Genomic DNA, 22,144 nt, shown 5'->3' with positions numbered 1-22,144 from the left:
TAGAAAGGCAGGCACTATTTCAGACATGTCTCAGATGTCATTTGAACTGGAGTTCAAAGCATTTAAGTGAATGATTGAAAGTCACAAAGCTGGCAAGTGACAGAGCCAGATCTGATTCTCTTTTCCCTCATGTGATATGCTGACCTCCAGGTCACTCTGCCCTTCCTATGGCCTACAGGGTCTCCAGGTCACTATTTGGTGATTTAGAGTCATGATTACTGAAGCCACAATTTAGCCTTCTCAGAAAGAAGAGTCACATTAATCCAAAGATGAAAAGATCCAATTCCTCTTGTCTTTCTTGTGAACTCAGGACTAGGATTTGTCCTGCAGTGACAGAAGCCATTCCCACCTTCTACTAATGCTTTTGTTTCAGAATGTCAGCTTATTCATTTTCCCAGATTTTAATCTACTCAGTGATATAAGGAAACATGTTTTTTTTCCCTTTCCTCCAGTCAGGAAGCTAAGAGATATTTCCCTGGATGATGCTTTTATAATATTCAACAGCAGCTCCCTGGAGAGAAAGGATCTTAAACAAGATATTCAATTTGAGATTAGTTAAGTGGTTATTTGGCTGAAAGGGATTTGACAAACAAGAAGTACTTCTGTATCGTCAGGTGAAGGAAATATTCAGTTAGATTTAATTAGCAGTGGGATTTTTCTGGCACCTCTCCATTACGAACCTTCAAGCATTGAAAGGGTAATTAAAATTTCTGCAGGTTAATAATCACAATAAAGTTTCATTTAAAAATGAGAATTTGGGCTTCCCTGGTGGCGCAGTGGTTGAGAGTCCGCCTGCCGATGCGGGGGACACAGGTTCGTGCCCCGGTCCGGGAAGATCCCACATGCTGCGGAGCGGCTGGGCCCGTGAGCCATGGCCGCTGAGCCTGCACGTCCGGAGCCTGTGCTCCGCAACAGGAGAGGCCGCAACAGTGAGAGGCCCGCACACCGCAAAAAAAAAAAAAAAAAAAAAAAAAAAAAAAGAGAATTCTAAGCTCAAATGCAAAACACTGGTATAGGATTCCCAAGAGTATTTCCTCCAAGATCATAGTTAATATACAGACTGTAGTCATGCATCTTATTAACATTTGTGGTCTTGATCAATTTGCTTTAAAATCACACAGCTTTCAAATCTGGTAACTTTAGGCTCGGAAGAACATACATTGTGAATAAATGTTGGCACTGAGTTTCTTCAAAACTCTCCAGTAAGCACATTATCCTCTGGCACAGAAGAAATGCTTACAGATTAGAAGAGAGACTTTGTATTGTCTTTGTTGGTTTTTTTCGCTGGAGGGGTGGCAGCTCAGGATCAAGGGCACTGCTGACCAAAATCACAATGATAGTGAGAGATACGAGGGTTCTGGCAGAGGGAGGTAGTGGTTAGCTAGTATTTTACTCTGAAGTCTCATTTTACATATGCTAAGTATGGGAGGACCTGATTCTCCCCCTTCCTTTGTCCCTTTATTCCTCACTCGGCTTATCCCTGGCGTGGAAGATGGCTTTAAGCACGACATACCAAAATTCTACTACAAGAAGTGACAGATGTTAGAAAATAAGAAGTTTGCTTATAATTTTTATGTACTTCATCCATGAAGATGTGAGTGTTAAAGGCAAAAAATTTGTAATGGGAAAATGTAGCTGCTGTGAGGTCCTAGAGGATGAGGAAGGAGGGAGAAGACGAAGGGAAAGTGAACTCCAGGTGGCCCTGTGCACTCCAGGTGCCCATGGAACACTCACGGAATGTGGCACAAAGGGTGAAGCCAAAGATTTCCTCTGGCCTCTGGATACTATGAGGATTTCTGAAAGCTTTCTGAGAGGATGTCTTCCCTTCCTACATTTGTGGAGCATAAGTTTAAGTTACCATGCCTGTTTCCAAAAATGTTCCAAAAAATGCCTTATACACCTATTCATCTTTCAGTCCCTCCAGTGATGTCCTGCAACCAGCGCATACAGACTCATGAGAACAAATTATTAAATTTTTAGGAATGTTGGGGGCAACCGTTAAATCACTGATAGTTTGTAAATGGCTATGATGAAAGTATTTACACCACGAAATGCAGCAATGCTACAAATCACTCCCCACCCCAGACAGCCAGGTTTTAAACCTTTTTCAGCACACCACTGAAGTTTTCTACTCACTACTCAATGCCATACCATGTGATTTTTGCTTCACTTTCCATCCCACTTATTACCATTAGAGGTCACAGATGGCATCCTTTCCAAATAGTTATCCCCACAATCCACATTCTTCCTGACCTCTCAGCATTTGACAGTGTCAGTGGAGTCCACCTTCCCTTTCCTCCCACAATACTGCTATCTCATGGGTCCCAGGAGATTTCAAACTCTCTTCTAGGTCAGTTTCAACAGTTCTGTTTCTTCCCTCCTTCCCTCAATGTCACTATTTCTCCTGAGTTGGAACTGAGCCTTCTTCACTCTTTCTCCCTCAGCCAACCCATTCACTGTCTGCTTTATCATACTGTGCAGTGCAGACGAGGGCCATGCCAACTCCTACTTCCCAGACTCATGGTTCAGTTCCGGGTTAGTATTTTACCAGCCTGCTAGTGTTAGCACGTGGTAGGCCCCATAGTATCATAAACTCATCCTTTCCAAAAGCAAACTCATTATCTCTCCATCTTTCTTCAGCTCTTGCTCTGACTTCCTTATGTTTGCCAGTGACATCATTAGAACAGTTCTCTCTACCCTGTCTGATGATCACAGGAAATTTATAAATAAGAAATTTTAAAAGAATCTTTGTTTTTCCTTCCTTATTGTTTACTTCTAATTTACAGCACATCTTCCTAAAATACTTCTTCCTAATGTATCTCACATATGTTGCCCCTAAGAGTCATCTTTTCATCACACTGCTTTAGCTAAAATCTGCTTGTTTGGTTGATCCTCTTCACCATTGTACTAGACTTCTAATTTGCTGTCCCAAATACCTATTGATATGGGAGGTACCAGGTGAAAAGCAGAAAATCCCAAAAACGTTCAGATGCTAATCTAGGTTGGTTTTACTTAAATTCTTTGCCATCTCTCCCTTCAAGAAGTGGAGACTAATTACCCTCCCCTTGAGTGTAGGCTGGACTTAGCTGACCCAATTCTAATAACTAGAATAGAGCAGAAGTGACAGTGTGAGCCTTCAGAAGCTAAGGCATTAAAAGCACCAGGCTTCCTCCTCTCTCCCTTGCCTTTGGATCATTCACTCCAGGGGAAGCCAGCCGCGATGCCATGAGGATGTCAGGCAGCCCTGTAGAGACGAATATGTGCTGAGAATCTAAGGATTTCTGTGAGTGCCATGAGACCGAGCTATCTTTGTGGGTCCTCCAGCCCACTCCTGTGATTACAGTCCTGGTCAACGGCTTGACCGCCACCCGCTACGGAACCCTGAGTCAGAATCATCTCGCTAACTTACTCCTGGATACTTGCCCCTTGGAAACTGTGAGATAAAAAATGTTCAGGGCTTCCCTGGTGGCACAGTGGTTGAGAGTCCGCCTGCCGATGCAGGGGACACGGGTTCGTGCCCCGGTCCGGGAAGATCCCACATGCCGCAGAGCAGCTGGGCCTGTGAGCCATGGCCGCTGGGCCTGCACGTCCGGAGCCTGTGCTCCGCAACGGGAGAGGCCACAACAGTGAGAGGCCTGCGTACCACAAAATAAATAAATAAATAAATAAAATTTAAAATGTTCATTGTTTTAAACTGGTAAGTTTTGGGGTCATGTCTTAGGCAGCAATAGATAACTAATATACCATCTTTCACCTTGCTCCAAGGTCAGCTTTAAAGGGAGAGTTCTGATGATGCCATGTCAGTGCTAAAAATTTCCAAAGGCTTTGGAAATAAACTCTCCATTAGATAAAGTCCTGTCTTTTTAGTCTGGTATTCAAGGCACTCTACAATATATCACCAGGCATCACTTCACCTTTATACCCCAGAACACTATCTATTACAGTTTATGTACAGTTTATGTTGAGCCAGTTGGGAATGTTATCCATTCTCTGTATAATATGCTGTGCTTTCTATCCCATTCCTATTCTTAGAAAGGAATGTTGTGGCTTTGTTATGGTGAGCACAGAGACTTTTAGCTTCACCATCTTTTCAAACCCTCTTCCTTAAAGAAATCCAGACATTAATGCTTCTCTTAAGTATAGCAGAAGGAAGATGAGGATTAGAATATACTTCAGGTCACCTGGTTTTTCTGCAGTTAAAGACGGTTTTGTTTGGTCAGGGGTGTGACTGTCCTCTTTTCTCTGCTCTTAGCCTCTTTTGCCTTTGGCTTGGGCCCAGTCCCTGCAGGATTGCTGCTTTCTGGAGCTCCCTGTCTGAATTTTTACCCCTCTGCCTCCTGCTAGCTCATGACATTTATTCCAATCTCCTTAATATTAGAGAATTGCTCTATTCCCAGTTTGATCATAGATATGAGTATCTTTTGTCTTCAGTTAGCCATTTTCTAATTCTATGGTTCCTCCACTTAGCCTTATAATTAAATTCATTTCAGCATCTTGGTTTCTTAGAAAGCAAAATACCAAACACACACCCCCCTCCTTCTCAGAGGGTCTCCCAGCCATCTCCACCCTGTCTGGAGGTCCATGAAGCAGTAGTGGGTGGCCCCTCCAGTCCTCTGAATGTTTCTTACCATATGTGGAGCTATACCTTTGTCGAGTTGATGACAAGATGATTTCATGCATCATGTGCCCAGAAAAATTTCTCTCTACTCCTTTTCTTTCTCTTTTCTTCTCTTTTTCCTTGTTCTTCCTTTCAATTTTGTCATCTTTATTCTCTGTCTTTTCCTTTTATCTACACTTAAGCGCTATTCTTCATGCTTTCACCCTGTGGATAATGTGCTTGTGTGAAAACGGTCAATATTTTAAATTTTAGTGAAAAAAAACAAACTCTAGTTCAGTCCTCATGTATCAGCAGCTGCTGTAGGAAGGGCAGACTTTTGATTTCTCCTGCCTGATGCCTCTGAGTTCACAATGGGGACGTCTCAAGTCCTGATGCACACTGTCCATTTAAATTATCTTAATTTATTTATATGAATGAATTAAAGTCTATTTTTGCTCAACTGTCCCAGAGAACAGAGTTGTCAGGCATGAGTCAGCCATCTGATATGCCCTTAAAGTGGGCAGTGACTTGTAAATACTTCTAACCTCCTTAGGTGCCAAATTGCACTAGTTTTATATCTGGAAGAACGAAAAAAAAAAGGTCACATTTGCTTCTTCAAGACTGTCATATATTTGTCATTTATTTCTTAGACAGACAGTGACCATCTACCAACATTCCTACATGGAGATGTCCCACTGGCCATCTAGAAAGGGATATGAGAAATTGGAAGGACAATATCTCCTACAGGATAAATCTGAGTCTCAAAGAAATAAATGACTTGACCAGGACACTAAGAGAGAAAGAAGAATCAAAGGGACAGGTCAGTAACCTAACAGTCAGACTACTGCATATTCTGCGGAGTTACACTGATGCCAAGTAGAAATTAATGACTGTCCGTTTGGCTATAGTGCCCAGTTGTTTGGCCAAACACAGTCTCAAAGTCTCTGTGAAAATATTTTTTAGATGTGATGAATATTTAAATCGGTAGACTGTGAGTACAGCAGATTATAATGCCATAATGTGGGTGCTCTTCATCTGATAAATCGAAAGCATTTAGAAAAGAGATTGAGCTTCCCAGTGAAGGAAGGAATTGTGCCTCCAGATTGCCTTATGAATCAAGATTGTAACATCTACTCATGAGAATTTCCAGCCTGCTGGTCTGTTCTGTGGATTTCAGACTTGCCAGCTGCCATTACCACGAGTCATTTAAAATAAATCTATGGATCTATCCTATTTGTTCTGTTTCTCTGGAACCTTAACTAATACGTGATGATACTGCAATTAAGCCATGCTTATCAGCTGATACCTTAAATAACCAGATACAGGAACATTTGTACCATTGTACTGTACTAGTATTTCTAACTGCTGCTAGAATTCCTGGCTAGCATTTACTGAGTTCTTAGTACACATCAGACTCTGCACTAAGTATTTTCCATAGATCATGGTTTTAAGCTATACATTAACCATGTGATGTTGCTGTATATTTTATTTTATGCAGCTGGATTTAAGGAGAAAAAGGGTAAAGAAAATAGAGGAGTGGGAAAGCAAGGAAAGAAAGGTTAACACTTGTCCATGCCCACACAATCAGTAAGAGGAAAATCCAGGACATTGACCCAGATCTAGCTCCAAAAGTCACATTCATACCAGTACACTGATCTTAAGTACAGGAAAATCCACTAGTAACTTGTGACTTGAGGCTCTGGTATTAGGGGCTCCAAGTTCACCAACAGAAATACAGTTTAGTAATTCTGTTCACCAGCATTACTAGGGCAGTTTCTAAGTAGATGACCCTGCTGAGAAATGGGTTAAACCTGAACTTAAAAACTAAGGATGATCAGTCATTATCAAAAGACAATCTATAAATAAACCTCCCGATTTGCTGGTTTCTTTAGAATAATTGAAATATAGAAGGTTTACACTCCATTTAGTTTATTTACATGGCATCACTGGGCATTAGGAATACACATAAGTGAGGTTTTCTTTTAAGTTTTTTTTTTTTTTTACAGTATGCGGGCCTCTCACTGCTGTGGCCTCCCGCGCTGCAGAGCACAGGCTCCGGACGCGCAGGCTCAGCGGCCATGGCCCACGGGCCCAGCCGCTCCGCGGCATGCGGGATCCTCCCAGACCGGGGCACGCACCCGTGTCCCCTGCATCGGCAGGCGGAACCTCAACCACTGCGCCACCAGGGAAGCCAAGTGAGGTTTTCTTATTTTCATTTTAAAGTAAGAGAACCATGCCTCTTTAAATGCCAAATTCTTTTAAAATAATTATCAATGAATTTTTCTAAAATATACTACATTTGCCACCCCCTTCCCTCAGAAAAAGAGACTGAACGTAACTCAAAGCCATCTTCTGACATAGGATGACCATTACTACCATACCTTTTTGTTCATAGAAACACCTTCCAGACCTAGTGATGGATGAAGCATTTTTTTTTTCCTGCACTAAAGAGAACTGGATGTCTGGGATTTTATATTCTTGTCTACTTCTTATAATGTTTCAATTTCCTTATACCATCTGCTGGTACCCCCCACCACTGCCTTCAGTGGGTCTTTATTGCCTCTTGTATGCAAGGTATCTAAATCTGAAATCATTATCTTTGCCAAGACCCTCTTTTTCAAATAGCATTCAGGCCCTAAATTTCATATTAATGTTTAACTTCTCTTTATCTCTTGTTTCTCATGTTTAACTTACTGCAGAATTAGATTGAATCTACTTCCTCCTATGAATTCTTAGGTGACTTACTAATACACATAATTCTCAGACAAGATTTATTCAAGTGTAAGTGTTCTCCTCCCTTTCTCTAAACTGTCTTTTAAACGAGATATTGTGGAATGCAGAATCAAGTGAAGGGACAGAGATGTGGTCAGAGATTGGATTTAAGCTTCAATCTAAGTTGATTTTCATAATAAAGACCCCTGGGTGTTGGGTACCTGCAGGAATGGAGAATAAAGAAAAAGTAAAAGAGTTGCTAGTGGCTGTAAGAAAAATTGGGACAGGTAAGAAGGGTTGCTAGGGTTACGATTCACATGCCCAATAATATTCTTTGAAAAATGAAAATAAAGGCTAGAATTTCTTTTTTTTTTTAATTACTAGTTGATGACTAGACTGCTTCTTCAAAGTTACCTACCTCAGAGACTGTCCTGTGACTTAGTACCTTTTTTATTCATTTCAAGGGTCTTGTCTGTGTTCTTCAAGGGTGCGGATGAGGGAAGTTATCACAGATAAAAGAACAGAGGCTAACAATGTGGTACAGAAAAGAGGATTTAATCTGGATGCAGAAGTCTTTGCTCTGCTCTAACTTGCTAGGTGTCCATGAGAAAATACCTCAGTCAAAGGAGGTGATTGGCTAAGTCAACACTCTAGCATGAGGCCCAGTACCTAATCAGCGCTTAAGAAATACTCAGAATGATTTCTTATTCCCCCACACACACACCCTCAGCTTTAAAATTCTGAGTCTATAATTCTAGGAAAGCAGTTTTGGCAGATTTGATTCTTAATAGAGACATCCCCTGAGCACAGAAAATTTGGACTCAGGCTGAGATACTTTCTGCCTCTGCTTCCCTCGAGAGGATGGGTGGCAGTCCCATTTGTAATGCCTATAAAATCATGCAGAGTGGACCACTATAATATACCTAATAAACCATCTGGCATTGCTTTTGTTTTTCCCAGAAACTGCCTACCACACATTATACCAAAAAGAGTGCGTCTGCATATATACAGAGCACACAAACCTGCTTGTTCACTGAAAAGTTTTCCCTGCAAAAGAGGTCAAGGTGAGTTGGTTACATGTACACTGGCTTTATTTGTTGCCTCCTAAAACTATACAGAGCTGGGACCTGTATCAGTGCTGATGCCAAAGGAACAGAAATAGTGCAGAGAAAGTGGGGTGAAAGAAAGTGCAGACAAAATCTATTTGAGTCTGATAACTAATGGGCAGTTACTCTCAATTGGCTCTTTCTTCCTGTCACTTTCTAAGAGACTGTCCAAGAAGCTCTGAGATGATCAGATAATCCATTCCCAGAGGAATGGGAAGTGGAACCCACATTGTCCTAGAACCAGTGTTTCCAGGATTGAAGACTATATTAGGAGTCACCAGCTCACTTCCTCAGTCTGGGAGAAGTTGGGATGCTTTTAATTGTGGGTCCAATGTGCTTGGGAGTATTGTACTAAGTCCCAGTTATTCTCTTCTCTCCATCATATGGCTCAGACCTAGGTGTTTGGCCTTTTCTTCAGTTTTTTGCATGGATTCCAGACCGCTACTCTGTTCTGCTAACAGTCCACTTAAACTGAAGCCAGATGCCCTGATTTGTTTCTGCCATGCCCTGTCCTGCAGGGTCAGCCCCTGCTGACCTCCCAACCCCAGGAGCCTCACGAGAGTCTTATTCATAAGAAACTGATACTGATGATTGAGGACATCCAGGGGCTGCCTGGATTATGGACACAAGACTGACTTCTGGGGGAGTTGAGGAAGATGGCGGAAGAGTAAGATGCGGAGATCATCTTCCTCCCCACAGATACATCAGAAATACATCTAACACGTGGAACTGCTCCTATAGAGCACCCACTGAACATTGGCAGAAGACCTCAGACCTTCCAAAAGGCAAGAAACTCCCCACCTACCTGGGTAGGGCAAAAGAAAAAAGAAAAACCGGAGACACAAGAATAGGGACGGGACCTGCACCTGTACACCAGGGAGCTGCACAGGAGGAAACGTTTCCACACACTAGGAAGCCCCTTCGCGGGCGGAGACTGCGGGTGGCGGAGGGGGGAAGCTTCGGGGCCGCGGAGGAGAGCACAGCAACAGGGGTGCGGAGGGCAAAGCGGAGAGATTCCCGCACAGAGGGTCGGTGCCGACCAGCACTCACCGGCCCGAGAGGCTTGTCTGCTCACCCGCCGGGGCGGGCGGGGCTGCGAGCTGAGGCTTGGGCTTCCGTCGGTCGGAGCGCAGGGAGAGGACTGGCGGCATGAACACAGCCTGCAGGGGTTAGTTCACCACGGCTGGCCGGGAGGGAGTCCGGAAAAAAGTCTGGAGCTGCCGAAGAGGCAAGAGACTTTTTCTTCCCTCTTTGTTTCCTGGTGCGCGAGGAGAGGGGATTAAGAGCGCTGCTTAAAGGAGCTCCAGAGACGGGCGCGAGCCGCGGCTAAAAACGCGGTCCCCAGAGACGGGCATAAGACGCTAAGGCTGCTGCTGCCGCCACCAAGAAGCCTGTGTTCGAACACAGGTCACTATCCACACCGCCCCTCCCGGGAGCCTGTGCAGCCCGCCACTGCCAGGGTCCCGGGATCCAGGGACAACTCCACCGGAAGAACGTACAGCGCGCCTCAGGCTGGTGCAACGTCACGCCGCCTCTGACGCAGGCCCGCCCCGCATCCGTGCCCCTCCCCCTCCCACCCCCCCCACCCCCCCACCCCCCCCACCCCCGCGGCCTGAGTGAGCCAGAGCCTCCGAAGCGCAGCTCCTTCAACCCCGTCCTGTCTCAGCGAAGAACAGACGCCCTCAGGCGACCTACACGCAGAGGCGGGTCAAAATGCAAAGCTGAACCCCCGGAGCTGTGCGAACAAAGAAGAAAAAAGGAAATTTCTCTCAGCAGCCTCAGGAGTAGCGGATTAAATCTCCACAATCAACTTGATGTACCCTGCATCTGTGGAATACCTGAATAGACAACGAATCATCCCAAATTGAGGACGTGGACTTTGGGAGCAAGATAGATTATTTTTTCCCCTTTTCCTGTTTTTGTGAGTGTGTATGCTTCTGTGTGAGATTTCGTCTGTATAGCTTTGCTTTCACCATTTGTCCTAGGGTTCTGTCCGTCCGTATTTTTTTTTTTAACTTAAAAAAATTTTTTTTCTTAATAATTATTTTTTATCTTTTATTTGAATAACTTTATTTTATCTTACTTTATTTTATTTTCTTTTATCCTCTTTCGTTCTTTCTATTTTTTCTCCCTTTTATTATGAGCTGTGTGGATGAAAGGCTCTTGGTGCTCCAGCCAGGAGTCAGTGCTGTGCCTCTGAGGTGGGAGAGCTAAGTTCAGGACACTGGTCCACACGAGACCTCCCAGCTCCACGTAATATCAAATGGCAAAAATCTCCCAGAGATCTCCATCTCAACACCAAGATCCAGCTTCACTCAACGACCAGCAAGTTACAGTGCTGGACACCCTATGCCAAACAACTAGCAAGACAGGAACACAACACATCCATTAGCAGAGAGGCTGCCTAAAATCATAATAAGGCCACAGCCACCCCGAAACACACCACCAGACGTGGACCTGCCCACCAGAAAGACAAGATACAGCCTCATCCACCAGAACACAGGCACTAGTCCCATCCACCAGGAAGCCTACACAACCCACTGAACCAACCTTAGCCACTGCGGACAGACACCAAAAACAACGGGAACTACGAACATGCAGCCTGCAAAAAGGAGACCCCAAACACAGTAAGATAAGCAAAATGAAAAGACAGAAAAACACAGCAGATGAAGGAGCAAGGTAAAAACCCACCAGACCTGACAAATGAAGAGGAAAGAGGCAGTCTACCTGAAAAAGAATTCAGAATAATGATAGTAAAGGTGATCCAAAATCTTGAAAATAGAATAGACAAAATGCAAGAAACATTTAACAAGGACCTAGAAGAACTAAAGAGGAAACAAAAAATGATGAACAACACAGTAAATTAAATTAAAAATACTCTACAAGGGATCAATACCAGAATAACTGAGGCAGAAGAATGGATAAGTGACGTGGAAGATAAAATAGTGGAAATAACTACTGCAGAGCAGAATAAAGAAAAAAAAAATGAAAAGAACTGAGGACAGTCTCAGAGACCTCTGTGAGAACATTAAATGCAACAACATTCGAATTATAGGGGTCCCAGAAGAAGAAGAGATAAAGAAAGGGACTGAGAAAATATTTGAAGAGATTATAGTTGAAAACTTCCCTAATATGGGAAAGGAAATAGTTAATCAAGTCCAGGAAGCACAGAGAATCCCATACAGGGTAAATCCAAGGAGAAACACGGCAAGACACATATTAATCAAACTATCAAAAATTAAATACAAAGAAAACATATTAAAAGCAGCGAGGGAAAAACAACAAATAACACACAAGGGAATCCCCATAAGGTTAACAGCTGATCTTTCAGCAGAAACTCTGCAAGCCAGAAGGGAGTGGCAGGACATATTTAAAGTGATGAAGGAGAAAAACCTACAACCAAGATTACTCTACCCAGCAAGGATCTCATTCAGATTTGATGGAGAAATTAAAACGTTTACAGACAAGCAAAAGCTGAGAGAGTTCAGCACCACCAAACCAGCTTTACAACAACTGGTAAAGGAACTTCTCTAGGCAAGAAACACAAAAGAAGGAAAAGAGCTACAATAACAAACCCAAAACAATTAAGAAAATGGGAATAGGAACATACATATCTATAATTACCTTAAATGTAAATGGATTAAATGCTCCCACCAAAAGACACAGACTGGCTCAATGAATACAAAAACAAGACCCATATATATGCTGTCTACAAGAGACCCACTTCAGACCTTGGGACACATACAGAGTGAAAGTGAGGGGATGGAAAAAGATATTCCATGGAAATCAAAAGAAAGCTGGAATAGCAATAGACAAAAAGGACACTACATAATGATCAAGGGATCAATCCAAGAAGAAGATATAACAATTGTAAATATTTATGCATGCAACATAGGAGCACCTCAATACATAAGGCAAATACTAACAACCATAAAAGGGGAAATCGACAGTAGCACAATCATAGTAGGGGACTTTAACACCCCACTTTCACCAATGGACAGATCATCCAAAATGAAAATAAATAAGGAAACACAAGCTTTAAATGTTACATTAAGTAAGATGGACTTAATTGACATTTATAGGACATTCCATCCAAAAACAACAGAATACACATTTTTCTCAAGTGTTCATGGAACATTCTCCAGGATAGATCATATCTTGGGTCACAAATCAGGCCTTGGTAAATTTAAGAAAATTGAAATTGTATCAAGTATCTTTTCTGACCACAATGCCATGAGACTAGATATCAATTACAGGAAAAGATCTGTAAAAAATACAAACACATGGAGGCTAAACAATACACTACTTAATTACGAAGTGATCACTGAAGAAATCAAAGAGGAAATCAAAAAATACCGAGAAACGATGACAATGGAGACACGACGACCCAAAGCCTATGGGATGCAGCAAAAGCAGTTCTAAGAGGGAAACTTATAGCAATACAATCCTACCTTAAGAAACAGGAAACATCTCAAATAAACAACCTAACCTTGCACCTAAAGCAATTAGAAAAAGAAGAACCAAAAAAACCCTAAGTTAGCAGAAGGAAATAAATCATAAAGATCAGATCAGAAATAAATGAAAAAGAAATGAAGGAAACGATAGCAAAGATCAATAAAACTAAAAGCTGGTTCTTTGAGAAGATAAAATTGATAAACCATTAGCCAGACTCATCAAGAAAAAAGGGAGAAGACTCAAATCAATAGAATTAGAAATGAAAAAGGAGAAGTAACAACTGACACTACAGAAATACAAAGGATCATGAGAGATTACTACAAGCAACTCTATGCCAATAAAATGGACAACCTGGAAGAAATGGACAAATTCTTAGAAATGCACCACCTGCCGAGACTGAACCAGGAAGAAATAGAAAATATGAACAGACCAATCACAAGCACTGAAATTGAAACTGTGATTAAAAATCTTCCAACAAACAAAAGCCCAGAACCAGATGGTTTCACAGGTGAATTCTATGAAACATTTAGAGAAGAACTAAAACCTATCCTTCTCAAACTCTTCCAAAATATAGCAGAGGGAGGAACACTTCCAAACTCATACTATGAGGTCACCATCACCCTGATACCAAAACCAGACAAAGATGTCACAAAGAAAGAAAACTACAGGCCAATATCACTGATGAACATAGATGCAAAAATCCTCAACAAAATACTAGTAAACAGAATCCAACAGCACATTACAAGGATCATACACCATGATCAAGTGGGGTTTATCCCAGGAATGCAAGGATTCTTCGATATACGCAAATCAATGAATGTGATACACTATATTAACAAATTGAAGGAGAAAAACCATATGATCATCTCAATAGATGCAGAGAAAGCTTTCGACAAAATTCAACACCCACTTATGATAAAAACCCTGCAGAAAGTAGGCATAGAGGGAACTTTCCTCAACATAATAGAGACCATATATGACAAACCCAAAGCCAACATCATCCTCAATGGTGAAAAGCTGAAACCATTTCCACTAAGATCAGGAACAAGACAAGGTTGCCCTCTCTCACCACTATTAAACATAGTTTTGGAAGTTTTAGCCACAGCAATCAGAGAAGAAAAAGAAATAAAAGGAATCCAAATCAGAAAAGAAGTAAAGCTGCCACTGTTTGCAGATGACATGATACTATACATAGAGAATCCTAAAGATGCTACCAGAAAACTACTAGAGCTAATCAATGAATTTGGTAAAGTAGCAGGATACAAAATTAATGCACAGCAATCTCTGGCATTCCTATACACTAATGATGAAAAATCTGAAAATGAAATTAAGCAAACACTCCCATTTACCATTGCAACAAAAAGAATAAAATATCTAGGAATAAACCTACCTAAGAGGACAAAGGACCTGTATGCAGAAAATTATAAGACACTGATGAAAGAAATTAAAGATGATACAAATAGATGGAGAGATATACCATGTTCTTGGATTGGAAGAATCAAGATTGTGAAAATGACTCTACTATCCAAAGCAATCTACAGATTCAATGCAATCCCTATCAAACTATCACTGGCATATTTCACAGAACTAGAACAAAAAATTTTGCAATTTGTATGGAAACACAAAAGACCCCGAACAGCCAAAGCAATCTTGAGAACGAAAAATGGAGCTGGAGGAATCAGGCTCCCTGACTTCAGACTATACTACAAAGCTACAGTAATCAAGACAGTATGGCACTGGCACAAAAACAGAAAGATAGATCAATGGAACAGGATAGAAAGCCCAGAGATAAGCCCATGCACATATGGTCACCTTATCTTTGATAAAGGAGGCAAGAATATACAATGGAGAAAAGACAGCCTCTTCAATAAGTGGTTCTGGGAAACTGGACAGGTACATGTTAAAGTATGAAGTTATAACCCTCCCTACACAAAAATAAACTCAAAATGGATTAAAGACCTAAATGTAAGGCCAGACACTATCAAACTCTTAGGGGAAAACATAGGCAGAACACTCTATGACATAAATCACAGCAAGATTTTTGACCCACCTCCCAGAGAAAGGGAAATAAAAACAAAAATAAACAAATAGGACCTAATGAAACGTAAAAGCTTTTGCACAGCAAAGGAAACCATAAACAAGACCAAAAGACAACCCTCAGAATGGGAGAAAATATTTGCAAATGAAGCAACTGACAAAGGATTAATCTCCAAAATTTACAAGCAGCTCATGCAGCTCAATAACAAAAAAACAAACAACCTAATCCAAAAATGGGCAGAAGACCTAAATAGACATTTCTCCAAAGAAGATATACAGATTGCCAACAAACACATGAAAGAATGCTCAACATCATTAATCATTAGAGAAATGCAAATCAAAACTACAATGAGATATCACCTCACACCAGTCAGAATGGCCATCATCAAAAAATCTTGAAACAATAAATGCTGGAGAGGATGTGGAGAAAAGGGAACCCTCTTGCACTGTTGGTGGGGATGTAAATTGATACAGCCACTATGGAGAGCAGTATGGAGGTTCCTTAAAAAACTACAAATAGAACTACCATACAACCCAGCAATCCCACTACTGGGCATATACCCTGAGAAAACCATAATTCAAAATGAGTCATGTACCACAATCTTCATTGCAACTCTATTTACGTTAGCCAGGACATGGAAGCAACCTAAGTGTCCATCGACAGATGAATGGATAGAGAAGATGTGGCACATATATACAATGGACTATTACTCAGCCATAAAGAGAAATGAAATTGAGTTATTTGTAGTGAGGTGGATGGACCTAGAATCTGTCATACAGAGTGAAGTAAGTCAGAAAGAGAAAAAACAAATACCGTATGCCAACACATATATATGGAATCTAAGAAGGAAAAAGAAAGATCATGAAGAATCTATGGGTAAGATGGGAATAAAGACACAGACCTACTAGAGAATGGACTTGAGGATATGCGGAGGGGGAAGGGTAAGCCGGGACAAAGTGAGAGAGTGGCATGGACATATATACACTACCTAAAGTAAAATGATAGGCAGTGGGAAGCAGCTGCATAGCACAGGGAGATCAGCTCGGTGGTTTTTGACCACCTAGAGGGGTGGGATAGGGAGGGTGAGAGAGAGGGAGATGCAAGAGGGAAGAGATTTGGGAACATACGTAAATGTATAACTGATTCACTTTGTTATAAAGCAGAAACTAACACACCATTGTAAAGCAATTATACTCCAATAAAGATGTTAAAAAAAAAGCACTAGGATGCTATTACCGGGTTGGGCGGGCCCGGTCGGGGAGAGGTTTGTGGGTGAGCCTTGGGTCCCCCGCCCGCTGAGGAGACGGATGAGGATGGGCTTCCTCTCACGGGGTCAGATATAGACCTGACTAAGGGGCCAGCTATTCAACAGAAAAGAACGGTGGCATTTCTAAACCAATTATTGGTGTACACTGTACAGTTCCTCAACCCCTTTTCTACAGTTTGTGAGGAGAAACTGGCAGACCTTTCTCTTCGCATCCAGCAAATTGAAACAACTCTCAATATTTTAGATGCAAAGTTGTCATCTATCCCTGGGCTAGATGATGTCATATTTGAAGTATCTCCTATAAGTGTCACTAGGATCACAAATGAAACACATTCTGAAACCACTTCAGAGCAATCACAGAACAGTTTACAAGACTCTGGACCACGGGAAAGTGAAGTAACACCAGAGAAGTATCTTAACTGTAGCCAAGGACATAAGATACACCAGATATCTCAAAATGGTTCAAGTGGGTGTTCCAGTGATGGCAATAAGAAACAAAATGATATCGGAAGGACTAGACCCAGATCTTCCTGAGAGGCCAGATGCCCCAGTGCCTGATGTAGAAGGTGAAAAAAATACAGAAGAAAGTTCAGACAGCGAATCTTCTTTTAGTGACTAAGCTTAATTTTGATAACAATTACATATACATGTGTTGGTGCACATTTACATTCTATAAGAAAGAGAGCCTGAACTTTAACTCTTAGTCATAAAAGCATCAAATGGCTACATTTCCACCACCAAGCTTCCTCTGTGAAAAAATAAATAAAGCATTTATAATTAAAAATAATAAAAAGACTGACTTGTGATCTAATCACTGATTGGAATCTTTAGGTTACACATTTCACCTATGGGATTGGGCCAAACACAATCTAGATTTTTTATGCCTCTTTAGATACTACATTAAATTCAAGAAGCAGCCACTCACCTGTGTCAGTCCTGCCTCACCAGTCCTTTCCAGGCTTGCTTTCTTCTTCCTTCCCTCTTAAGTCTCATGATGCATCATGACTGAGCGGGACATCCCAAACCAAGCAGTTTTTTTCCTATTTGCAATAATACCGTGGACTCTCATCAGTTAAAAACAAAAAACAGAAACACGCTTGGTCAAGTGTGCTTGTATATAACAGAACCACAAGGCTTCATTCTGTGTTATTACTTTTCACACCATGGGCCGAAGTGAGGATGGAAGATCTTGCCCTGCAATGAGGGCACTGGGAAGAAACTTCATTCAGAGGCATGAGAATCAGTAAGGAAGCTAATCTCCAATGGACTGAGCCATGTCTGTATCTACAGTTTTCCTGCAGCCCTCTGGGTGCTGTATGAGCTGCTGGGTTTCACATTACTCCGTGCTGGTATTTGGAAAACACTTCCTCTATATCCACTTGTTTAACAAAGTTAGTAGCAAATATCAGTTCTTTCCTCTGGGACGGCTTAGGTGGCCTAACTTCCCCACGTACCACGTCAAGTAGGGTGAAAATAGTAGGTTACACTATTTGTGTAACTCAGTAGTAAGGGCTGAGGCAGGATTTGTTGTGTGCTTTCAAAAGAATGATAACTCTTTTCCTTGTGTAAACTCTTTCCCACAACTATATTTGCAGTAGGGAACTGCAGGAACGTGCAATTTTTCTGTTTTAAACCATCTCCTATTTGTGGCTTACCTGGAGGAGGGCTGGAGGGGAGGGTGGTAGAGTGGAAAAAGGAGTGGTCATATCCATTAGGAGTCCTGGGTTGGAATTCTGACTTTACTACCCTACTGGCTATGTGACCTCGGACATGGGACTTAACCTTCCCAGACCAAGGTTTCTGCATGATTTAAATGAACATGCTACCTTGAAGTATTTACATGTTTTAAATCATTTATTCCTTATAACACAGCAAGTGTACCATCCATCACCACCTGTGTCTCCTCTCCTTTTGTAGCTCACTGTCCCCTACTTGTATCAAATGCCTCCCATCCTCTTATCCCACAGCCCGAACTCCCTTGTAACATGTTGCATACAATTAAGAGGCTAAAAAGAAGAAACAATACTTACAACACATTTGAAAATACATCTAGCAATTGGGAATGCTATAGTAGGTAGACCAAATAACGTTGTGATTGTTTCTCTGCCATATTAAAAAAAAAAAAAAAAAAAGATTTCAGTAGTTACCTATGTGCACACATCTGAATAATGAACATATTTATATTATATTTATACTGTAAAATTTTATTAATCATGTTCATGTGTGTGTGTGTGTATATACTTGTACAATACATATAAACACAGTTAGCAGAGTTATACAGTTTAAAAATTTTAAACATTTGAAATTTCGTGAATTAAATTGCAGGTACCATAATAGCAAAATGTTTTCATCTCAATATAAATATAAATTGATAAAAATGAGATGAAAATTGTATTGCTCTAGAAAAGCTATCTTTAATTTACTAAAGATATTTAAGTATATACCATCAACAATTTTGAACTTTTCTATGAACTTTACATATTATATTAAACATAGAACTATTCACAATTATATAATTAGCATAATAAACAAATATATTTTAGATTTACTCCATATTTCTTGTAAGTTTTATTTAAAATAGCATTTTTTCTGACCATATAAGTAATATATGTTCATTTTAGAAAAAAATATAGAAAATATCCAAAGATATGAGAATTTTTAAAAACCTGACATTTTACAAGCTAGAAATAACCAGTGTTACTATATTTTAATCTCTCAGTCTGTCCCTATTTATTTTCTGTACGAATTATTTTCATACTATGTGAAGTCTTAAATTCTGCTTTCTCTTGGCATCACATGAGACTTTTCTCAGGCCATTAAATATTCCTTAGAAAAATAGTTTTACTGGAAGCATTCTACTTTATCATATAAATATAGATATATTATGATTTATTAATAAATTTATAAATACTGTTTACTGAATTCTTTTCAATGTTTACATTGGCAAGAAGCTTTTATCAAGATATCTATACATGCATCTATTGAAATATCTTAGTATTGTTCATAGAGTGGCCTCATTATCTAGATAACTTAAGTTTATTTTAAATATTTTAAAGCTTTCTTTACTGGTTCACTTTTCATGGAATACCTTATAAATACCTTTCATACCTTTTCATACTGTCATCTTCTTTAACAAAGAGTTTTGGCCACAGTTGAACATTCTTTGGGCCAAAGTCGTATTTCTAAATGTCATTTGTTGTGGTTGATGGAAATTGAATGATGCTCTAAGGTTTGTAGAGTGAGGTGGCTGCCAGCCTCCACTGCAGAAGTCCTCAGGCTAATCATGATGGTGAGGAAGGGGAAGATTGGTACTATTTTCTTATCTTTTATCTCTGCTATCAAGTGAGACTTCTTTCTTCTACCAGTATATCCAAACTACTTGGGCTCACGGGCCCAGCCGCTCCGCGGCATGTGGGATCTTCCCGGACTGGGGCACGAACCCATGTCCCCTGCATCGGCAGGCGGACTCTCAACCACTGCGCCACCAGGGAAGCCCTCAAACTACTTTTAAACTAACATTTGAATTACTGTCAGTTCTGCTATAAAACTTTTTTTGAAGATGTAAATATTTTTTCTAATGTGATTGATACATTAGGAAAAGATTTCAGGATAATGCAAATTTTGTGTTTGCTTATGTGTGATTTTGCCAATGAGAAACATTAGGTGAACAGAGAAAACTATACCCAAATGAATTTAGCTGTGTAAAAATACACAGAACACGTACACACACACACACACACCACGCCAACATCCACCAGTGATCTCCATTTGCCTCTGTGTTAAGAGCCACACCATCCAGTTAGTAGCACAACCTTCTGCCAGATTTCAGATCACTCCTTCTACCCCTTTAAAATAACCACAAGCTGTAAGTAGTCAGGGCTCACTTTCACAAGAAAATGTCAGGTCCTCTTCAAGATAAGTATTTTATTTGTGTATTTCTTAACCACTGAACAGTGTATATGTCTCTGAATGGCTGGTTCCTTTTCAGCTTTTGCAACCCAGCAGGACCCTATGGGGCTTTCCCAGAATAGACCCCCTCTTCCCATGTCTTCTACTTGCCTTTGTGTGTAGAAAAACTTTAGTCAAAGAATAAGTTTAATCAGAGACGTGAGAAAATGCAGAAAGAAAGGGAAACTGTGAAGCAAGACAAAATAGTAACAGTTCAGCCATTAAACAAAGTCAAGGACTTTTAGTGCCTTCTCAAGGGCTATAGACATTCTGAGCCACGTCCTTTGAGCTGTTTTGCAGATAAGGAAACCTCCACCAGGTGGAAGAATTTAACTGTATGCTGCCCACAAGCACGTAGACCCCAGACCCATCAACCACAAAGTTGATGATGTTGACTCCCAATTACCTCACCGCCAACCAATCAGAAGAATGTCCACGAGCTGATCACATACCCCACAACCGCCCTCCCTCACCCTGTTTTTAAAAACATTTACCTGAAAGCCTTCAGGGAGTTCAGGCCTTTTAGGCACTAGCTGCCTGGACTCCTTGCTTAGAGCCCTGCAATAAACACTGCACCTTCCTTCACAAGCTGGTGTCAGCAGATTAGCTTTACTGCACGCGGGCAAGTGGACCCAAGTTTGGTTCGGTAACATTTTCAGATCTCAGAGAAGCCAGGGACCAACTCTCCCCTCTCCCATCCCCAGTTACTCTGCTCCCTGTTATGTCTTTTATTTATTTTTTTAACCTGTAAATATCCTAAAATATTTATTTAAGTAGGATACCATTGTATATGTTATCTTAAATTTTATTATTTGTCCCTATTAGAATATATGCCCATGAAGGCAGATATCAGCCTTGTTCACCGTTGTAGTATCATCACCTAAAATGTTTGTACCACATATGGATTAATAATTATTTGCATTTTATAAACCAAAGATCCCTTCTCATGTATTTAACATGGAAACTATAACAGTTATTTCTTTATATATGTCCATCTGGAATTAATTTGGGATTCCCCCATTCTGAAAGTGTGAGCCTAACATGCATTTTCAAAATGCTCTTAACCTCTAAGAAATAGGAAAACAAATTACATCATGATTCAGAAACCAAACTTAGGCCTTTGTTTTTCATGCTACTTGCTAGCCAGTTTTATTTTTTTTTCTAAACTGCAATTATTTCACTTAAATTAATATCTAAGAATAGCTCCCTGAATACAGCAGTTTGAGTGGCAACAGAGAGGAAGGGCAAGGACATGCTGATTCTTGGCAAACGACCAAATGAACATGTAATTAGAGGTGCTAGCTAGGTAAGGGGAGTCGGACCAAGAGGCCACCTCAGAGGTCTTTGCTAAATGAAGGGACTTGCTCACCACACTAAATTGAAAATCACACTAAACTGAAAAGGGCTGAGTTTCAGCAAACATTCATCTAGTGCCTCCTAATGGTGATGTCCAGTGCTGTCAGCTGGAGGCTGAAGGAGTGAAATGAAAAATAGAAGAGCATAGAATTTGGTGAGAAAGGTGTAAAAGGACATACGTAAACATAATGCCACACTTTATTTATTTTTTAACATCTTTATTGGAGTATAATTGCTTTACAATGGTGTGTTAGTTTCTTCTTTATAACAAAGTGAATCAGCTATACATATACATATGTCCCCATATCTCCTCCCTCTTGCGTCTCCCTCCCTCCCACCCTCCCTATCCCACCCCTCTGGGTGGTCACAAAGCACCGAGCTGATCTCCCTGTGCTATGTGGCTGCTTCCCACTAGCTATCTATTTTACATGTAATGCCCCATTTTAAATATGCGTTGTTTAAAGGGGGATACGTGAAAGAATGGCACCAAGAAAGGAACGCGGACTATTTAATAAGTGCCTTTGGGTTGAAGGAGATTTGTTGGGCTTGACGTGGGCAGAACTTGAGAGAGGTGCTGTGCCAGTCACCCGTCTGTGTTCTCAAGTCCACTTCCCACTCCTCTCCCACTCCTCCTTGTTCTACTTAGTAATTCAGAAAACTACATT

General features: G+C 40.8%; 1 pseudogene across 1 annotated transcript; it reads left to right on the top strand.

The window, feature by feature from the left end:
• Window positions 1-1,621: 1,621 nt before the first annotated feature.
• Window positions 1,622-16,794, top strand: LOC309971766 (WASH complex subunit 3-like; annotated as a pseudogene). Its single transcript has 3 exons — window positions 1,622-1,751; window positions 3,344-3,435; window positions 16,209-16,794. The product of its transcript is annotated as a WASH complex subunit 3-like (transcript).
• The last annotated feature ends 5,350 nt before the right edge of the window (window positions 16,795-22,144 follow it).

The sequence above is a fragment of the Leucopleurus acutus genome (assembly GCF_964270905.1).
Source record: "Leucopleurus acutus genome assembly, chromosome: 14".
Lineage (NCBI taxonomy): Eukaryota > Metazoa > Chordata > Mammalia > Artiodactyla > Delphinidae > Leucopleurus > Leucopleurus acutus.
The sequence above is the reverse complement of the archived record's forward strand: the minus strand, read 5'-3'. Positions and strand labels throughout refer to the sequence as shown.